General features: G+C 37.5%; 1 pseudogene; it reads left to right on the forward strand.

The window, feature by feature from the left end:
* Nucleotides 1-3,714: 3,714 nt before the first annotated feature.
* LOC136382905 (histone H3.3C-like) lies at nt 3,715-5,160 on the forward strand (annotated as a pseudogene).
* The last annotated feature ends 17,371 nt before the right edge of the window (nt 5,161-22,531 follow it).

Raw genomic sequence — 22,531 nt, forward strand, 5'->3', positions numbered from 1 at the left:
ATCTATCTGTTCATTTCTTTTTCCATCTTCTAATTGAATATTTAAATTTTTTGAGTTTTTAGGCCTCTTAATATATTATAGATGCTATTTTTTTTTCTTAGTTTGTTAAGGCTGCTATAACAATACCATAGACAGAATAATTTATCAACAACAGAGATTTACATCTTACAGTTCTGGCGGCTGGAATACAAAACATCAGAGTGCCAGCATAGTCCAGTTTCTGGTGAAGGCCCTCTTCTGAGTTGTAGACTGCCAGCTTCTTGCTACATCCTCACATAGTGAAAGAAGGCTAGGGAGCTTTTCGAGGTCTCTTTTATTCTTATTTATCTTTTTTTTAATGTAGCGAGAAGAGGGGAAGTAGAAGACAAACTCTCACATGCGCTCCGATCCAGATTCACCTGGCAAGCCCACTAGGGGGTGATGTTCTGCTCACCTGGGGTCATTGCTCCATTGCTCAGCAACCAAGCTCTTCTTAGCACCTGAGGTGAAGGTCATAAGCCATCTTCTGTGCCCAGAGTCAACTCACTCCAATTGAGCCATGGCTTCAGGAGGGGAAGAGAGAGAGGGAGAGAAATGAGAGGGGAAGGGGAGGAGAAGCTAATAGGCACTTCTCCTGTGTGCCCTTATCGGTAATCAAACCCAGCACACCCACATGCAGGGCCGACATTCTACCACTGAGCCAAATGGCCAGAGTCTGAGTTCTCTTATATAGGAGAACTAATCCCATTCATGAGACCTCCAACTTCATGATTTAATCACCTGCTAAAGGCATCTTATCCTAACATCATAAATTTGGGTATTAGGTTTCAACATAGTGATTTAGCCATTTATATAGTCCATGCTCTGCTACTCAGAGTCCTAGTTTCTCAGTGTTAACCCAATGGCTTTTTTCATCAACAACCCCTACACTGCCTACAAAACAAGCCATATTACATACTCTCAAACTAACTCTTAATACCAACAATATGCCAAATAAAATGCTTACAAAGTACATTTTTTCTATGTATCCTTTGCTCTCTAATAATATTTTAAAGGGAGACAATATAAAAATATTAGTAATCTGGTCATCAATAACAGGAAGCCTTGTCTATAATTTGGGCCTCTTGATCTATATGTGACTCCTATAGTTAATAATTATTTCTTTGACAGTAATTTCTGATGCTGTGGTTGTTGATTTCTACTTTGGTCTTCGTCTCAGCCCAGAAGTCTTTTTTTTTTTAAAAATAAATTTTTATTAATGGTAATGGGATGACATTAATAAATCAGGGTACATATATTCAAAGAAAACATGTCTAGGTTATTTTGTCATTAAATTATGTTGCATACCCCTCGCCCAAAGTCAGATTGTCCTTCGCCACCCTCTATCTAGTTCTCTGTGCCCCTCCCCCTCCCCCTAACTCTCCCCCTGTCCTCCCTCCCCCCACCCCTGGTAACCACCACACTCTTGTCCATGTCTCTTAGTCTCATTTTTATGTTCCACCAGTGTATGGAATCATGTAGTTCTTGTTTTTTTCTGATTTACTTATTTCACTCCTTATAATGTTATCAAGATCCCACCATTTTGCTGTAAATGATCTGATGTCATCATTTCTTATGGCTGAGTAGTATTCCATAGTGTATATGTGCCACATCTTCTTTATCCAGTCTTCTATTGAAGGGCTTTTTGGTTGTTTCCATGTCTTGGCCACTGTGAACAGTGCTGCAATGAACATGGGGCTACATGTGTCTTCACGTATCAATGTTTCTGAGGTTTTGGGGTATATACCCAGTAGAGGGATTGCTGGGTCATAAGGTAGTTCTATTTGCAGTTTTTTGAGGAACCACCATACTTTCCTCCATAATGGTTGTACTACTTTACAGTCCCACCAACAGTGAATGAGGGTTCCTTTTTCTCCACAGCCTCTCCAACATTTGCTATTACCCGTCTTGTTGATAATAGCTAATCTAACAGGGGTGAAGTGGTCTCATTGTAGTTTTGATTTGCATTTCCCTAATAACTAATGAAGCTGAGCATCTTTTCATATATCTGTTGGCCATTTGTATCTCTTCCTGGGAGAAGTGTCTATTCATGTCCTCTTCCCATTTTTTTATTGGATTGTTTGTTTGTTTGTTGTTGAGTTTTATGAGTTCTTTGTAAATTTTGTATATTAGGCCCTTATCTGAGCTGTTGTTTGAAAATATCATTTCCCATTTAGTTGGCTGTCTGTTTATTTTTATATCAGTTTCTCTTGTTGAGCAAAAACTTTTTATTCTGATGTAGTCCCATTCATTTATCTTTGCCTTCACCAGAAGTCTTTTAATTTGAAATTAGACATCCTTTTTCCACCTAGTGTTCCCTTTTTCTTCTTTTACTTGGAACCATCCATCAGTACTAAAAAGAGCAATAGTGGGTAGTATTTGCTCAAAGATTTCTCCGCAGGCTTAGCATGGGTCACATCCTATATTAACATTCCCCTCTCTTTCTTTTTACTTGTTCTCTCTTATGCCAGGCAATCAGGACTATTTTTATAAAAGTGTATACAAGGAAAATGTATTTTGACAGCAGAATAACTTCTAGAGAATAAGAAGCTATGGTTATTAAATCACAATGTCATTCAAGTAAGCATTAAGCTGTCCCTTCTCTTTAGACTGCCTAACTGATGTCAATACCAGCAAAACTTTGAAATCATATTTTCTTAGAGCTCAGGATCCAGTCTCTGAAGCAGCTACTGTAGACAATTCGACAAGCCAAAGCAGAGCGAGCGCACAGAGTTTGTGAGATGTCCTTCCTGGAAGCTGGGACCAGGACACTTAACCCTGGAGCACTTAGAGCCAGTGTAACAGGTGATGCACACACCTGGAGATAGCATGCATGACACTGGCAGCAGGTCATTAATGAGAGAGAAGAAAAAAAAATAGCGAGATTTAATAATATTGCAAAAAATAGAAAAAATTGAGAACTTTTCATTTTTTTCCCCAAACTTAATTAACTTCAAAAGTGAGTTACTTCTTAATTTAAAAAACTGTTAAATTTGTTAGAAGATGGTATGATACAACCTTACAGTATTTAATTTTCCTTCTGGATTCCCATTTTCTATAGTACTGTAAAGGCATTTATTTGTATTTGTATGATAAAGAAGTTATATAACTTTCTAAAATACAGTTTCTTATGAAAATTGCCTTCTTTTGGGTGTTTCTGCAACTTATAAACATTACAGGAACATAAAAACGAACCTTAAACAATTTAACCTGCTAATTTTATTGCTATGTTTAGTTTGTTAAACACAAAAACAATGAGTTGAGAAATAATTTAACATTTACTAATTTAATTTAGTTTTAAACAAGGTTTTATTCTAAGTATGTTATAAGCTATTTGTATTAATGAAATGTAGAAGTTCTTGTTTTTTGCCAATTTCTCAAAGTTACATTAAAAACATGAAGAAGAGAATAACATTTTTGAATCACAGAGTGACTTTTTTGGAAGAAAAGGGTAAAGGTTTTTATTTGTTTGTTCTGTTTTTATTTTCCTTTTACTTAGAACCATCATGCAATGTTGTTAAACCGATCTAAATGAATTCTTTGGAAATATAAGCATTTCAAAATATTTTCTGATGTGTTGTAATAGAGGTGAGCACAGGGGCTAGGAAAGCACAGAGAAGGGGCATCTAAGGGCCTGACTTTGGAATAACGAGGGGCAGGTTTTCAGTAGAAGTGACACTTCAGTAGGAGTTAGCCATGTGTGAAGGAGGAGATCGCTCTAAGAAAGAGAACCTGAGCAAAAGCAAAGAGAAAAAAGGGGTGGTATGTTTGTGCAATTGTTAGTGATGACATAATCATTTATGGTGAGCATGAAGGAAACATAGAGGATTGCCTGGAGTTCCAGCCAGAGACTTCGGAGGGTCATGTTTGTAATGCTATCTAAGGAGCTGGACTTGAATAGCAAAGTCACGGGACTCCGGTGAAGTCAAGTTTAAATGGCATGGATGAATGGGTGAAGGTGTTTTTGTGAAGTCAGTCATATAACAAGAGAAATATATTTTTATCTTTGTGGCAACCAATTTAAGTTATCTAAAGAAGGCTATGAATATCAAAAGAAAGTCCTGTACTAGAAATAATTGCTTTGGGATTCATAAACATGTGCTGAAAGTGATCCATGTCAATGACTCTTTAGAAAGAAAGCAATACCCCCAGCTGCTGACTTGGAGATGGACCCAAAAATTGGAAAAGTAAATCAATGCTGATGCTTAAAGGAGGGGGTGGGGTTGATCAATCTTCATAATCTAGGTATTTGTGCTTGAATATCAATGTGGAAAGAAGGCATAGAATTTGGGTCACCTAAGGCAAGGAGTGGGGATTGGTAAACCCCATTAAAACAGGACCCTCAAGGGCTGGTTCTCTCAGTAAAAGACTGGCAGGAAATCATCCTATAAGATGGAGATGATAAGAAAGGTGCTGTTTCCTTTTGACGTCTTAATGGAAAAAAAGAAAAAAAAAAACACCCAAAAACTTTTTCTCCTGAAATTCTGATCTGGGTCTCATAGTCATTTAAGGTACAAAATCTGGTTCAATGAAATTATAGTCAAGAAATTAACATAGCCTTCAATTGTGTTCGCAGCCGCTGCCGTGCCACCGTCACTCTCTAATGCCAGCGCCACCTCTAGCTCGCCGAACTCCAACCGAAAGAGAAGGGGGGTAAGTAAAGAGGTCTCTATACCATGACTTGTACAAGCAGACTGCCCACAAATCCACCGGTGGTAAAGCACTGAGGAAGCAACTGGCTACCAAAGCCAATCGCAAGAGTGCGCCCTCTACGGGAGGGGTGAAGAAACCTCATCGTTACAGGCCTGGTACTGTGGCACTTCGTGAAATTAGCATGATCAGAAGTCCACTGAACTTCTGATTCGCAAACTCCCCTTCCAGCGTCTGGTGCGAGAAATTGCTCAGGACTTCAAAACAGATCTGTGCTTCCAGAGTGCAGCTATTGGTGCTTTGAAGTTGGCAAGTGAGGCCTATCTGGTTGGCCTTTTTGAAGACACCAACCTGTGTGCTATCCATGCCAAACGTGTAACAATTATGCCAAAAGACATCCAGCTAGCATGCCGCATATGTGGAGAATCCATTATGATGAGAAACATTTCATCCTTTAAAAAAAAAAAATCCTCTTCTTCCTGTTATTGGTAGCTCTGAACTTTAGATTTTTTTTTCCCCATGGGGTCAAAAGGTACCTAAGTATATGATTGCAAGTTGAAAATAGAGGACAGAAATCAGGTATTGGCAATTTTTCCATTTTCATTTATGTGTAAATTTTTTAATATAAATGCGGGGACATAAAGCATTAATGCAAGTCAAAATGTTTCAGTGAACAAGTTTCAGCAGTTCAACTTTATAACAATATAAATAAACCTGTTAAATTTTTCTGGACAATGCCAGCATTTGAATTTTTTTTAAAAACAAGTAAATTTCTTATTGATGGCAACTAAATGGTGTTTGTAGCATTTTTATCATTCAGTAGATTCCATCCATTCACTATACTTTTCTAACTGAGTTGTCCTACATGCAAGTATGTTTTTAATGTTGTCTGTCTTCTGTGCTGTTCCTGTAAGTTTGCTATTAAAATACATTAAACTATATACATAAAAAGAAATTAACATAAATATTAGTCCCTGGATGGTGATATCCCTGGGATTGTGGACAAAGCAAAAGCAAACTTCACTGACGAGATACCCTACAACTTGGCCAGTGTGGATTCCGATGGGGAAACCAGCCCATCCAGAGATGAATTCAAAATTATAAAACTGTATAGCACCTATACGGAAATTATCCACTTTGATTAGAAAAGATAATCCCAAGAATTTAAAGAAAGAACATAATATCTAAAGAAAGAATCTTAAGAAAATAATTTTTCAGCTGGCCTGTGATGGTGCAGTGGCTAGATCACAGATCTGGAATTCTGACATCTCAGGTTCAAAACCCTAGGCTTGCCCAGTCACGGTACATACAACAAAGCTACAAGCAACTGATGAACAACTAAAGTGAAGCAACTGTGAATTGACACTTCTCGCTCTCCCTCACCCTCTCCTCTCTCAGTAAAATCAATAAATAAAATCTTTAACAAAAGAAAAGAACTACAGACACAAAAGAAAAAAATGTAATTTTATGAAAAAGAAAGCAAAATAATAAGAAAACAAGATACTAAGAAAAAGACATTTGAAAAAATCTAAGTTAAAAACAAATAAAGGAAATACAGTCAATTATATACACATACAGAGATAACAAGTAGGAGGATTAAAAAACATTACACAGAATATTGTACATAGAGATAGAGAGAAATAATATAGGAGGATGAGTGAAACAAGATAAAATAAAAATATCCCACAGCCTGACCAGGCAGTGGCGCAGTGGATGGAGTGTCCGCCTGGGATGCTGAGGATCCAGGTTTGCAACCCTGAGGTCAACAGCTTGAGCACAGGGTAACTGGCTTGAGTGTGGGATCATAGATATGACCTCATGGTCACTGGCTTGAAGCCCTAGGTTGCTGGCTTGAGTCCAAAGGTCATTGTCTTGAGCAAGGGTTCACTAACTCAGCTGGAGCCCCCAGTCAAGGCACGTATTAGAAGCAATCGGTAAACAACTAACATACTACAACTACAAGTTGATGCTTCTCATCTCTCTCCCTTCCTGTGTGTCTGTCCATCTCTCTCTCTCTATGTCTCTCTCCCTCTCTGACTGAAAAAAAAGATCCCTCACTCATACAGAAAACATGTTTCAAAAGAAAGAATAGAGAAAATGGAGAAAAAGCAATATTCAGATAGAAGAATAAATAAATAAAAATAATTTCATAACTAGATACACTGTAGTAAAATTTAGGAAGAGCAAACTAAGGAGGATATATTAAAATAAATCAGATAGGAAAAATGGGTTGCTTACAGAGAGAATGATTTATTAGCCAACAGACTTAATCAGTGAAATTGGAAACTTTTCTACAGCAGTAATTCTCAACAGACTAGTAATACAAAAGGAAACTCAATGGAGATTATTTCCCCTTGGGCAGAAGCCTGTTTATTTCTGACCAGAACAAATAATTATTCCAAGAGAGGATCCTGAAGCATAGAATAAGTTTATTATTCAATATGCTATTTTATATGTTTCGGATAAGCAAATGGGAAGTTCTGTGCTCTGACATTAGTCTCATTCCTTTGTGTTTTGGATGCCTATAAATAAAGGAAATAATTTTATATCCTAAACAATATTATAATGAATAGACTCAAGCATCTATCAATATGTAAACAGCACCACTACAAATACCCTATCATGTTACCAACAACGTATAAATTTACCTTTAAAACCACATTAATTTAAAAATTTATATGAAGAACCCAAGGTTCCCTTGGCCTTTTGCTATCAGCTTTGAATTTCAAATAGTCCCCAGCAGGACGAATGCACGGTTCTGATCTAGACCTAAAATAATACTTGGCACAACAATGTTGTACATATTAAATGTGCTCTAAAACAATCATGACTTGAAACATCTATAGGCCTACAGTGATTTTATAAAGAGGGAAGGACTCTTTTTATGGAAGAGTACCAGCAAATACATGCCGAAGGAAAGGTATGATTAGGAAAGTCACCACTTTGCCATCATTATTGTAATAACTGATAGTAAAGGCTAAAATAACAACTCAATGGTAAAACTACGAGGTAAAAAAAATATATATATATATATATATACATTTACAAAGTATCACTTTATAGATTATTTATTAATTAGAAAAGGAACAGAGGAGCCTTTAAAATGATTAAGTCTGCTGAACACTTCAAAAAGCAACTTCACATCACAAAAAAATGAGACCTCCTTTGAGCCACTGAGGAGGACCCAGTATTCAGCCAAGAAGTTGCACCGGTATCTAGGACTGAGGAAACAATCAGACAAATTCAAACTGAAACAAGCTATGAAACAACTGATCTACGCTTTTCAAATCAATTATCATAAAAGGCAAAATAAAAGTGCTAGGGATTAAGAGAAACATGACATTAACATGCAAATAATGATCCTAGATCAAAATAAAAATAAAAGTTGTAAAGGATGCTATTAGCACAACTGGAAAAAAAATTTTTTTTATTTAGATTTTTTAAAAATTTATTCATTATAGAGAGGGGGGAGAGAGAGAGAGAGAAAGAGAGAGAAGGGGGAGGAGCAGGAAGCATCAACTCCCATATGTGCCTCGACCAGGCAAGCCCAGGGTTTTGAACTGGCAACCTCAGCATTCCCAGGTTGATGCTTTATCCACTGTGCCACCACAGGTCAGGTGGAAAAATTTGAATATGAACCCTATATTACATAATAGTAACATATCCAAGTTAAAATTCTTGAATGTGATCCTTATACTGAAGATACCAAGAAGAAGATTTATGCAGATGTATTAAAACAGAAGAAGACATACAGCTAATGTGGCAAAAAGTAAAGAGCTGAATGTTGATGAAAATAGAGCGTTCAAAGCACTATTCTAGAAAGTTCTCTACGTGTTTAAAATTTTTCAAAATAAAGTTAGAAAAATGTAATTGTCTAAGTTTTTTCTTTTATTAAACTTAGAGATTTATAATCCAAGTTGTGAACATTTTCAGAAAATAGACAATACCACTGTCTCATGGCCTGTAAGATTTCATCTATGTCTTATATCAATAGCTAGTATTCTTTTTTATTATTTTTATTAAATGTATTGGGCTAACATTGGTTAATAAAATTATATAGGTTTCAGGCCCTGGCCGGTTGGCTCAGTGGTAGAGCGTCGGCCTGGCGTGTGGAAGTCCCGGGTTTGATTCCCAGCCAGGGCACACAGGAGAAGCACCCATTTGCTTCTCCACCCCTCCCCCTCTCCTTCCTCTCTGTCTCTCTCTTCCCCTCCCGCAGCCCAGGCTCCACTGGAGCAAAGATGGCCCAGGCGCTGGGGATGGCTCCTTGGCCTCTGCCCCAGGCGCTAGAGTGGCTCTGGTAGCGACAAAGCGACACCCCGGAGGGGCAGAGCATCGCCCCCTGGTGGGCAGAGCATCGCCCCCTGGTGGGCAGAGCGTCGCCCCCTGGTGGGCTGCCGGGTGGATCCCAGTCGGGCGCATGCGGGAGTCTGTCTGACTGTCTCTCCCGGTTTCTAGCTTCAGAAAAATACAAAAAAAAAAAAATTATATAGGTTTCAGGGGTACAACTTTACAATACATCTTCTGAACACTGTACTCTGTGTTCATCACAACATCGTGTCTCCTATCACCATTATCCCCCTGACCCTCCTCTACCTCCCCCCACCCACTTTCTCTCGGTACATGTCATACTGTTGTCTATGAGGTTCTTTGTTTGTTTAATCCCTTCCTCTTTTTTTTTTCACTCAGCCCCTTAAACTACCCTCCCGTCTGACAGCTGTCAGTTTGTTCTCTGTGTCTTTGAGTCTGTTCTTTTCTGTCAGCTTATTTTGTTCATTAGATTTTACATTTAAGTAAAATCATATGGTACTTGTCTTTCTCTGACTTATTTCACTTAGCATAATACTCTCCAGGTTCATCTATGTTGTCACAAAAGGTAAGATTTCCTCTTTTTTTTTTTTTAGCCAAGAAGTATTTCATGGTATAAATATACCCCAGCTTTTTTATCCACTCATCTATTGATGGGCACTTGGGCATTTTCCAAATCTTGGCTATAGCAAAATAACACTGCAATAAACATAGAGGTATACATAGTCTTTCAAATTAGTGTTTTGGGTTTTTTTGTATATATTCCCAGAAGTGGAATCTCTGGGTCATAAGGCAGTTCCATTTTTAATGTTTTGAGGTAACTCTGTACTGCTTTCCAAAGTGTCTGCACCAATCTGCATCCCACCAACAATGCTTAGGGTTCCCTTTTCTCCACATCCTCACCAACACTTGTTTATTGATTCAGTGATGATAGTCACTCTGACAGATGTGAGGTGGCATCTTATTGTGGTTTTAATTCACGTTTCTCTGATGACTAGTGATGTTGAGCATCTTCCCATATGTCTATTGGTCATCTGTTTGTCCTGTTTGGAGAAGTGTCTATTCTGGTCCTTTGTCCATTTTTTAATTGGATTGTTTGGGTTTTTTTGGTGTTGAGTTTTATAAGTTCTGTATAAATTTTGGATATTAGGCCCTTATCAGAAGTATCATTGGTGAATATGTTCTTTTTTTTTTTTTAGTAGGTTGTCTTTTCATTTTGTTGATGGTTTCCTTTGCTGTGCAAAAATTTTAGTTTGATGAAGTTCCACTTATTTTTTTTTTCTTTTGTCTCCCTTGACAAAGGAGATAAAGCAGAAAAAATATTGCTGGGAGAACTGTTCAAGATTTTGCTGCCTATGTTTTTTTCCAGGATTTTTATGGCTTTGAGTCTAATATTTAAATGTCTAATCCATTCTGAGTTTATTAATGTGTATTGTGTAAGAAGGTAGTCTAGTTTTATTTACTTCATTCATGTTTCTGTCCAATTTTCCCAACACCATTTATTGCATAGACTATCTTTACTCCATTGCATGTTCTTGCCTTTTTTATCCAATATTAATTGACCATAAAAGTGTGGGTTTATTTCTGGACTCTCTATTCTGTTCCACTGATTGATATCTCTGTTTCTTTGCACCAGTACCATGGTATTTTAATTACTATGGCCTTGTCATATGGTTTGATATCAGGTAGCATGATTTCATCAATTTTGTTCTTCTTTCTCAACATTGCTCTGGCTATTTGAGGGCTTTCATGGTTTCATATAACTTTGTGAAATTTTTGTTCTAGTTCTGTAAAATATTGTGAACCTGAAGGAGGAAAGATGCATGATAATAAAATAAACATCTCTTTATTTAGCTGTGAGTAAGCTGTGAACTTCCTGACATAGGTGGGCAGTTTTATTCTAAAAAAAATGAAACAAATGAAAAAGCAAGTTTAAATATAATAATAAATATAATCACTTTTAGAAATATTTAATATTATTATTCTTGAGCTGATGTTATTTTTCAAAGTATGTAAATGCACAAACAGTTTTTTTCTCATGTTTGTGAGAACCTTTTACTGGTTTACTACTTAATATGTGCCATTATGATTTTGTTCTTATTCTTACCGCAAAATGAATCAGACTTTAAGAACATTAGGAAGATAAATAGTCTAAAGATCTTTTTAGTTCATTGATGCATTTTTTCTTTGAATATCTCTATATTTCTATTCTCTGAAATAAAAGGGAATCTTCACATAATGTCTTATTGTTGTGTTAATAAGTTGGATAATCTTAACCCTTTTTTCTGTTAAGATTATAGAAAATGATTTGTGAATACTATTTTCACTGCTTTAAGTTGAATCAATAGAAAAGCACAAAATTGGTAGTTAGAGCAATAAAGCTTTATTATATAAAGTATTGAAGAAAAAGCTTTGAACACAGTTTGTGTAAAGTAGAAATATATCCATAATGAAAAAGTTCTATTGGTTATTTCTTCATCCCCACTACCTAAAAGAAAACCCAACATAAATAACTAAGAGAACAACATTGCATAGATTATAGAAAATTACTTTATATACTTCTTTCAAATGGATAAAATGTGTTCATTCATTTATTTATTCTTGTATAAATATTTATTTATAAACTGAGTCTTTGATAGTTGTTTAAGAAATAAAATATCACTAAGATATAGTGATGACTCTATTGGGTTTTACAAATTGAGGGCAGCAAGTTAATCTATTATGTTCAAATAGATCAATCCATCAATACCATTGCCCTCTGAGTTAGTCTTTTAGTGCAGCTTCTACTGAACATTAGAATATTTTAGCCATTGGCAAGAACTGTAGATCAGAGCCAAGGGTGTTAAATTATGCATAAATAATACAGTGAGGTTTAATACAATACTGAAACTTCTGTTTTTAAAAGCAATAGAGTAGCAGGGCTGATGAATCAGAATGAAACACTGCCATTTTCTAAAAGGTCAAAAATGTATGACTTAGAGCCAATTAACCAAGAGAGTAATGCTATCAAGATGTGTTCCAAACCAAGTAGCTGTTTCCTAGTCACTGTATCAAAAATTAAATCCCACCTCCTTTCTTTCCCTCAAGGTGAACTAACTAGCAAATGGTGTCTACAGTTCTAAACTCAATGAAAGAGGGGAAAAAAACTAACTGAAGGTGGAGGTCATCTAAAGATCAAAAGTTATATAGCCAACTTTTACTGAAATTTATAATTTAATTTTGAAAACTAGATATTGCATAACAAGCAACATAAAAACTCTACCAAAAAAACTCTACATTTAAAAAGGTGTAGAAGATAAAGAGGAGAAATAAATTTGTCAGTGACCCTATAATACTACAGAGAGGGGAGCTGAGACTTACTTGGGAACAGAATCCAAGAGCAGGAGCAGGGCTCTGACACTAAAACAGTTCTCAGGCCGAAGACACGGAGTGGGAGGAAGGTGCTGCTGGGGTGGGTGGAAGAAATGGTTTTGTTTTTTGCATTTAGTCATTTTCCCCCTCTGGTATTACTACAATACAATGAGCATACTATTGTAATCTCACTCATGATGTCATTCGTCATTATTAATCTCCCCCCACCCACCACATAACAGAGAATAAAATAGCCCCTGGCATAGCCTCTTTGTGTTTCCTATATATACTTTTGAAGATTGAAGAGAAAAAAACCCCTCAAAAATACACATAAAAGTAAGACCGGTGAAGAAATATTTTTAGTGTCTTTTCAGTGTCCTTTCTGTTGTGAGCACAAAAGTGGAACAAAAACTAGATTAAACAAAAAGAAAATTTATCAGATCATTAAACTGAGAAGCTAAAGTTGGTATTGGCTTTCTGTGTGGCAGGATCCGGGGGTCAGAGCATGCCATCAGGTTCCCTTTTCCCTGGAACTCTTAGCTCTGCTTGTCATTTAGCAGCTTCATTCTGCATCCAGTTCTAAATACACAGTAGTTGTTCACACACTAAAACCATTCTGTTAGTTATACCTGGGTCTAATGCACATCTCTTTCAAAGAATAGGAGAAATAACGGTGACTGAGAGCTACACCCCATGGAGAAGGAGGGGCTAGGTTCTCTACGAAATAATGTTCCCTATAGTACCCAGTCACTATTTCTTGAATGAATGAATGAATCTGTCAGTTAATAAAATCATTTCTAGAATACTGAGCATTTTTGGAAATGGTCAAATTTCTGTACTCTTCTTCTTTAATCACTCTTCCTGCACTCATTAAAACACTCAACAACTAGAAAATAAAATGTGGGTAGGAATAAAAAAAAATATTGGGAGCACTGCCTATTGCTAGTATGCTGTAGGTAGGAATGAAGACAGGAGCAGTGAGCTAGTAAAACTGGGGACTCTCACAAAGGTGATTTGACATTTCATGAAATTCTTAAGTTTAGGATGAAGAGATATGAGGAAGACAGTGACTGCACAGAAGCTTGAATAACTGTATAACAAAGTAGTGATTCTTTGTTCCTTTTATATGTTTAATAAATTTTGATCTTGGAATAATTTTATATTTACAGAAAAGTTGCAAAGATAACACAGAAAGTCTCTGTAAATCTACAGAGACTTTACCTAACTTCTAATGGCAATATCTTTATATTTCAACTTTACTGAGGTATAATTGACAAATTAAATGAAAATATATTTATAGTGTACAAAGTAGCGATTCTAAAGTGGAATATACATCCAAATGCCCTTGGTAACATTTTCTAACCCAGTACCACCCAGGAGAGACTCTGATATGCCTCCATAGAATTTAAAAGGACATATATTCAAGGTGTCAATAAACAAAACTGGTTTGACATGCTTTTATGATGAGTGACAAAAATAGTTTCGACATGATCCAAAAAACCTAAAGCTATAGAGTACAAGGTAGCAAATTTATGTTAAGCTGATATGCTGTAAAATTTTCTGTGCATGTTTAAAAATGTATAGAGACAGAGGACAGAAAGCCTTAGAAGATAACTTGGAAGGGGGAACTTGGGATCAGAAAACTAAATTAGGAAATCATAGTGAATATCTGTCATGTCTAAAAGCTCGAAATAATTTAATAACTCTCTCTACATTTTGATATTTTCTCACACTTTTCTTTCCTTCTCCATGTAAAATCTAGCAAAAGCCACATTCTGGCTTTCCTCACAAAAGGCAGACATGTGATTTATGTTCCGCCCATAACATTCACCCACATAAGTCAAGTCAGAATCTAGCTGCCCAAGGGGAAGGCACTGATTGTGGGGTGCAAATGGGCTCTGTAGCAGCCAGAGTAGCTCTGAGCCATGGTTCTGGGAGTCATTCTAGGTTACTTAATGTAGATCATGTTCTTACAGTGTAGCCAAAGATTCTGGGCACTAACATTTTGAAAACAAAACAAAAAAAAAAATGATTTTAATTTCCTCACTTAAATGGACAGATCTGTTAATAACAAATTTATCTCATTTTTATTTGAGAAAGTCTCTGTTATTTGTCACTTTTGAAGGATAATTTTGCATGGTACAGAACTCTAGGTTGGTGAGTTATTTCTCTCAACACTTTAAATATATATTTTATTTCGCTCTCCTGTACCTTGCATGCTTTCTGAAAAGAAGTAGATGTAATTCTTATTTTTGTTCCTCTACAGATAAGGTACATTTTCACACTGTCTTTCAGGACTTTTCTTTATCTTTGTTTTTTTTCTATAGTTTGAACATGATATGCCAGGATACAGAGTTTTTTTGTTTGTTTGTTTGTTTGTTTTTGTCTTTGTCACTGGTATTTATCTTATTTGGTGTTCTTTGAGTTTCTTGGAGCGGTGGTTTGATATTTGACATTAACCTGAAAAAATTATTAGTCTTTATTGTTTCAAATATTCCTCTTTTTCTTTTAAAATTTTTTTTTAACTTTTATTTATTTATTTTAGTGAGGAGAGAGAGAGAGAGAGAAGAGGGAGGAGCGGGAAGCATCAACTCCCATATGTACCTTGACCAGGCGAGCCTGGGGTTTTGAACTGGCAACCACCACAGGTCAGGCTATTCTTCCTTCCTAAGAGAGACAGGCTGGTTAGAGTGGGCTGCAGCTGGGTGTTTTCCTTCCCAGAGGTGCTCTGGCATGTTCCAGGTTGGTGCTTTATTCACTGCACCACCACAGGCCAGGCTATTCCTCTTTTCCCTTTCTCTTCTTTTTCTATTTCTGGTACTCCCCTTGCATATATTATAACTTTTGTAATTGTCCCATATTTCTTGGATATTTTGTTTATTTCAGTCTCTGCTTCTTTTGCTTTTAGGTTTTCAATAATTCTGTTGATATATCCACATAGAGATTCATTATTCTTCAGTCACATCCAGCCTACAAATAAGCCTATTAAAAGGATTTATTTATTTTATTTTTATTTCTTTATTTCTGTTACTGTGTATTTTTTTTATCTGTAGTATTTCTTTTCTGTTCTTTATCAAGATTTCTGTCTCTCTGTTTGCAATGGCCAGCTACTCTTCCATGCTGTGTGCTTTATCTAATAAAGGTCCTAGCATATTCATCCTAGCTGTTCTGAATTCATGGTCTGATAATTCCGACATCTCTGTCATGTCTGGTTCTGATGCTTGTTCTGTCTCTTTAAATTGTTATTGACTTTTTTTTTCTTGCTTGCCAGTCAAGATGTACCAACTACTAGGAATTTCTATAAATAGGCCTTTAAATGTGGTGGTAAGGTGTGGGGAGGGGCAGCATTCTATAGTGCAGGGGTCGGGAACCTTTCTGGCTGAGAGAGCCATGAATGCCACATATTTTAAAATGTAATTCCGTGAGAGCCATACAATATGTTTAACACTAAATACAAGTAAATATGTGCATTTTATGTAAGACCAACACTTTTAAAGTACAATAAGTCTCTGAATTCTTTTTAATAATGTTGTTATGCTGTTGCTAACCAATGATAAATAAAGTACTTTTTACCATTAATGCGACTTCTGGTGCTGCATGGTTTTGCTGATGGCTTTGTAGTCTGGTTGATACGTGGTGAGGTTAAACTTCATGCAGGCATTGAGACTTCCATCCATTAAACGTGATCGTAGGTTGGTCTTAACGTTCTTTAGATGTGAGAAAGACTGCTCACATGCATACGTAGAGCCAAACATTGTCAGTACAGCAATACTCACACGCTGCAGTGTGTGGTATGTGATGAGAAGCGTGTTCCAAGTTTTGACAATCAGCTGGTCTGCGGGTTGAAGTTTTTTCATTTCTCCCCCTTGTGTTTGCTCGCCAACTCTGCTTGCTGTCGTGCAAGTCTTTCCAAATCTTCATTCAGTGACTTGAACTTATTTACCCACATGTCTGAGGCCTTCAGGTCAGCAGCTTGTAGCTCAAAATCTCTGACGGAGACACCGGGAATGTAACTCAGGTCAGCGCTGTCCACTGCACACTCCTGTGGATGGGTGATGAACTTAAAAAGACGAGTGCGTTCACGAAATTCTCCAAAGCGTGCTTTGAATGACCACAGGAAATTAGATGTGAGGCCTGCTAACTGCTGGAGATCAAGATGTTGAGCAGGGTAACTTGCTGTGCATGCATCTTTAAACTTGCCCAGTTTTTCAAAGTGTAGTAAACAACCTGTTTCAATGTTGGCGAAGAAGAGTTCCAGCTTGTTTTCAAATGCAAACACTGCTTGTTGAAGGGATAAGACTGTATTTCCAATACCTTGCATTTTCACATTGAGCTGGTTCAGATGTTCAGTCATGACCACGAGATAGTAGAACTTCAGGAGCCATTCAGTGTTAGCTAACTCAGGATGCCTGACATTTTTCATTTCAAGAAAAGTCCAGATTTCACTCAGACAAGCCGTGGAATGGCTGAGCACCTTCCCTCTTGACAACCAACGCACATTGCTGTGTAGAAGCAGACCAGAATAATTATTCCCAACTTCATCCAGCAGTGTTTTAAACTGGCGATCATTTAAAGCTCAGGCAACAATAAAGTTGACCACCCGAGTGACCAGCGACATCACCTCACCAAGCTGTTCGCCACACATCTGAGCACAAAGCGCCTCCTGATGTAGGATGCAGTGAAAACTTAGGATGAGTTTCTTTTCATGTTCATGAAGAAGTGCTACAAATCCTCTGTTTTTCCCCACCATGCACGGAGCACCATTAGTACACCCCGAAATAAGTTTATCTGTTGGTAGATTTTTTTTCTTTAGCGAACTCAGTGAAAGACTTGAATAAACCCTCCCCTCTTGTTGTCTCTTTCATAGGGAAAACAGCAAGACTTTCCTCATGTAGTGTGTCACTGACAGCATACCTTGCAATCACGCTGAACTGGGATAAATGGCTTACATCTGTTGACTCATCCAAAGCGAGAGAAAAGAATGGTGCTGTATTTATGTCCTTCACTCCTGTTGCCTCAATTTGATTTGCCATCATGATAGTATGATTGTGAACAGTTCTTGCCGACAGATGCATGTCTTTTATTCGTTTGATTATCTTGTCTTTATCCGAAAAGTCGTCAAAAATTTCATTGGCAACATCAAGCATGAATGTTTTGGCATACTCCCCATCTGTGAATGGCTTTCCATTTCTCACAATTGCTAAAGCACCAGCAAAGCTAGCCGAATTCCAGTCACCTTTTTGGGTCCAAACACAGAGTTGCAGCTGACTAGCTTGCACTCTGCCCAGTAGCTCTTGACATGCTTTCTTCCTGCTGTCCCCCGCTGGATATTTTGATGTAAATGTAGCATGGCATGTGTTGAAGTACCGCTTTATATTTGACTGTTTCATCGATGCAATTTTATCATTGCATATTAGACACACTGCAGAACCTGCTCTCTCCACAAAGGCAAATTCCTCTGTCCATTTTTGTTGAAAAGTACGATACTCCTCATCTTTTTTCTTTCAGCCATCTTCTTCATCAAAAGAATTTCGGCAATTAGCTAGCTGACTACCTGATTAAAAGTAGGGAAGTTTACTTCCTGACCTCACAACAACCCGTGTACATTAGGCATTATCCAATAAAAATTTGGTGTTGTCCCGGAGGACAGCTGTGATTGGCTCCAGCCACCCGCAACCATGAGCATGAGCAGTAGGAAATAAATGGATTGTAATACAAAATAATGTTTTATATTTTTAATGTTATTATTTTTTTATTAAAGATTTGTCTGCGAGCCAGATGCAGCCATCAAAAGAGCCACATCTGGCTCGTGAGCCATAGGTTCCTGACTCCTGCTATAGTGCTATGATCAGGTCTCAGTCTTTCAGTGAGCCTGTGTCTCTGAACTGTGAATTTCACAACTATTTCTCAAGTCTTTTCTTCCCTCTTAAGAGAGACAGGATGGTTAGAGTGGGCTGCAGCTGGGTATTTCCCTTCCCAGAGCAGTTCAGCTGATTCACTAGTTTCTCCTGAAGGCAAGCTTGTTAAGAAGAATTGAGTGCCCTGGCATATTCCAAATAGTTTCTTTTTCTCTCCCCCTGCAGGAAGATTGAGGGGATTACTCTCTGATAGTTACTGGGGGAACCTGATGGAATTTCTGGAGGTAAATCTACCTATTGTAGAGTCTCGTTATGGTTGAGTTTCCCTGGAGTTCTTAACTCTGAGAGTTGTTCACATGGAACCTCCAGCAACTCATCACTTACGGTAGAAGTTTTCCTCCCCTGGCACTGGTTTCCTGATGAGTCTCTGCTCTGGTAACCTGCAACAACCTGCATTCGCCTGTCTCTCCAATTTCGGGGGGAGTGATTTGCCTATATCTTCACCCCTCTTATGCATTCAACAGAAGCTGTGGATTTTTCAGTCTGTTCTACATTTTACTTGTTAGAATAAAGTGGGAACTTTCAAGCTCCTCATATGTGGAACCAAAAACCAGAAGTCCCTGCTTCAGTCTTAACGGATCATGAATAAGACAACTATCTGTGGTAGTTCTCTGTAAATTTGTGGCAATACATTAGAAAGAATATTCTGGCTCTTAGTTTTGCTGGGTATATAATGCAGCAAGAGTATATAAACTCTATGGTTAAAAGAAACTAACTTATGAGTAGACAAAAAAAAATTCTCAGTGTTTTGATATTTGTTTTTCTGTTATGTAACAATTTCTTGCCTGTAACACTATTTGCTGTTCTTGTTAACTCCACTTTTATATGTACGTGATAAAATTAAATTTACAAAAATTGCAACTCTAACTTTTAAAAAACAAAACAACAACAAAAAAGTCCATTTTGGTGTGTTAGAATTTACGTTCTTTTGTATTACATAAGTCCCCAAACTAGAAGTGCTGAATGAGAATGTTAGCAGTCTAGAACATATCAGACACAATGCTGTCCATTCTTACAGCATGCCAAGTAGTGTGCTGTTCTGTACATACAAGAGCTCATTTTACCTTTATCCCAGCACAGGAGGCAGATGCCATTAAAATGTCTCTTCTAAAAAGAAGAAACCAAAGGACACATAGGTTGAAAAAGTTCACCAAAGTCACAGTGGTAGATATAATCAATTTTAGAGCTGATAGTTTCAACAAATAATTGCAAAAGGGATCATTATTGTAATTTCTTCGTTTTATGAACAAGGCAATGAAGATCTCAAAATGATTCACAAAACACAGTCATTAAGATTGCATATTATACAAATATAGGGGTATTAGTTACATCATGCTGCTATAATTTATATGATTCAATCTATTTTTTTCATAATACCCTGCAAATATTTTTTTATTTCTTTCATGTACTCCTCAGAAACCTATGTATCTGCCCTTTATTTTTACTCATATGGCCAGATCACACTTTTTTAAAAATGTAATTTAATGGGGTGACGACATTGATCAATAAGAGTACATAGGTTTCAGGGGAACATCCCTATAACATTTGAACTATTGATTGCATTGTGTGCCCATCACCCAAACTCAAGTCATTTTCCACCACTGTATACTTGTTCCTCTTTATTTCCCTTCCCCGCACGCCCTCCCTGGGGTAAACATTTCACTTTTATCTATATGTCCATGAGTCTCACTTTCTTATCTGCTCTCTTCTTTTCTATTATGGTTAAATTGGTTTGTCACAGCCTGGATTATGTTTTGGGATTCGTAACATATTAGTTTAGTTTTAAAAATATTTTATATAGTGAAGTTCAATGGCTTTACTTTTGCAATGGCTAGTTCTGTCAGTTGTGACAAAGACACAGAATATGTATCTACCATACCAGTACCATACAGAGGACTTCCCTCCAGAACCTACAACAATCCTGGTTTGCCTGGAAGGAAGAGGGATTTCTAACATGTAGGCCTTTTAGTTTTTTGTTTTTGTTTTTATTAAGTGAGAGGCGAGAGGTTGGGAAGCAGAGAGACAGACTCCTGCATTCACTCTTACCAGGATCTACCTGCCAAGCCTCCTATAGGGTAGGGCAATGCTCTGCCCATCTGGAGCCACTGCTCCGATGCTTGGCAACTGAACTATTTCAGTGTCTGGGGTGAAGTCATGGAGCCATCCTCAGCACCCAGGGCCCACTTGCTCAAACCATTCAAGCCATGTCAATGGAGGGACAGAAAGAGAGAAAGAGAAGGGGTAGGGGTAGAAAAGCAGATGGTCACCTCTCCTGTGTGCCCTGACTGGGAATCGTATTCAAGAGTTCCACACGCCGGGCTGACGCCGTACTGCTGAGCCAACTGGTCAGGACCAGACCTTTTAGTTTTAACACTGGAACAGTCTTGGGCAAACTAAGATGAGTACTTGATCACTCTACTTTTATCATCCTAAAATTTCCCCTCTGCAATCCCTTTATAATTAACCCCTTCCCCAAACATCAACTCCTGATAACTACCCATCTATTTTACATCTCTACAGCTTTGCTTTTTCCAGAATGTCATATAAATGACATTATATAACATGCATCCTTTGGGGCCTGGCCCTGTTACTCACTTCTCTGATGAATGGAAGAAAAGTCATTAATTTGCAGTGTGCCCAGAACTTTTCTGGTAAGGGTAGGCGTGCTGCCCTTTTCCAAGCTCTACGTTTCAGAGAAGAAATTACTCATCTACTTTTTGAGTAAAAAAAAAAAATAATAATAATAATAATATCTTAATATTAATCCCAAATAGTGGTCTACATTGATGAATTTCTTACATATGATCAGCAATATAAAATATATGATAGTTTGATAGATATTTTTTTGAAGATGATTCCAGAAAAGGAGCAGGCCAAAACAAAGGGAAGAAATAAAAATGTTAAAATTATAAAGAATGCAAAATGCAGGCCTAAGTGCTACTTATATTGTAGGAAGACAATGGTTTTTTTATGACTATCTGGAGTAAAAAATACACCACGTTTCATGGAAACCAGTGATTGGTATCATTACTCTCTTTACATGGTGTTTTAAGGGATAAACAGGCAATAGCTGTTTCCTAATAGACTCAACTCACACTAATAAAATTATTGCTCAGCAACCTTGTAAATGATTACAAATTACTGCAATAAGCAAAAGATATTCAACCTCATTATTGCACAGTCAGGCATTTCAATATTAATCAAAGAAATCAGTCATGAACAAATGAAGCATTTCTTCTTACAAATAGAAGTGTATATTGGTCTCTCCTACCTCCACCCTTTGCAGGCTTGAAAATGTAAAAGGTAATTATGGTCCTCTTAAAAAACTCAAGATATAGCACACTTTTTAGATTCACATATCTAAGCCTTTTTTATTGAACACAAGAGTTACATTTTTAAAACAATATTTAAAGAGAGAAATTTACCCTGAGGTAACTTATGAAATAGAAAGGATGCAAATACTGTATTATGCAAGTAATTTTTAGAAGTTAGAAGCCAAAACTGGCTTCTAATTGTTTTGTATTCACTTCAGCAACATAATCAGAAGCATACCAAACCCCTAAGGTTTGCCTGACCAGGCAGTGGTGCAGTGGATAAAGCAGGGATCCCCAAACTTTTTACACAGGGGGCCAGTTCACTGTCCCTCAGATCAGTGGAGGGTCAGACTATAAAAAAAAAACTATGAACAGGCCTTGGCCAGTTGGCTCAGTGGTAGAGCATCGGCCTGGCATACAGGAGTCCCAAGTTCGATTCCCAGCCAGGGCACACAGGAGAACCACCCATCTGCTTCTCCACCCCTCCCCCTCTCCTCCCTCTCTGTCTCTCTCTTCTCCTCCCTCAGCCAAGGCTCCATTGGAGCAAAGTTGGCCCAGGCACTGAGGATGGCTCCATGGCCTCTGTCTCAGGCACTAGAATGGCTCTGGTCGCAACAGAGCAATGCCCAAGATGGGCAGAGCATCGCCCCCTGGTGGGCATGCCGGGTGGATCCCAGTCAGGCACATGCGGGAGTCTGTCTGACTGCCTCCCCGTTTCCAACTTCAGAAAGATACAAAAAAACCCCACAAAACTATGAACAAATCCCTATGTACACTGCACCTATCTTATTTTAAAGTAAAAAAACAAAATGGGAACAAATACAATATTTAAAATAAAGAACAAGTAAATTTAAATCGACAAACTGACCAGTATTTCAATGGGAACTATGCTCCTCTCACTGACCACCAATGAAAGAGGTGCCCCTTCCGGAAGTGGGGTGGGGCCAAATAAATGGCTTCAGGGGGCCGCAT

This window comes from Saccopteryx leptura, chromosome 11 (assembly GCF_036850995.1).
Source record: "Saccopteryx leptura isolate mSacLep1 chromosome 11, mSacLep1_pri_phased_curated, whole genome shotgun sequence".
Lineage (NCBI taxonomy): Eukaryota > Metazoa > Chordata > Mammalia > Chiroptera > Emballonuridae > Saccopteryx > Saccopteryx leptura.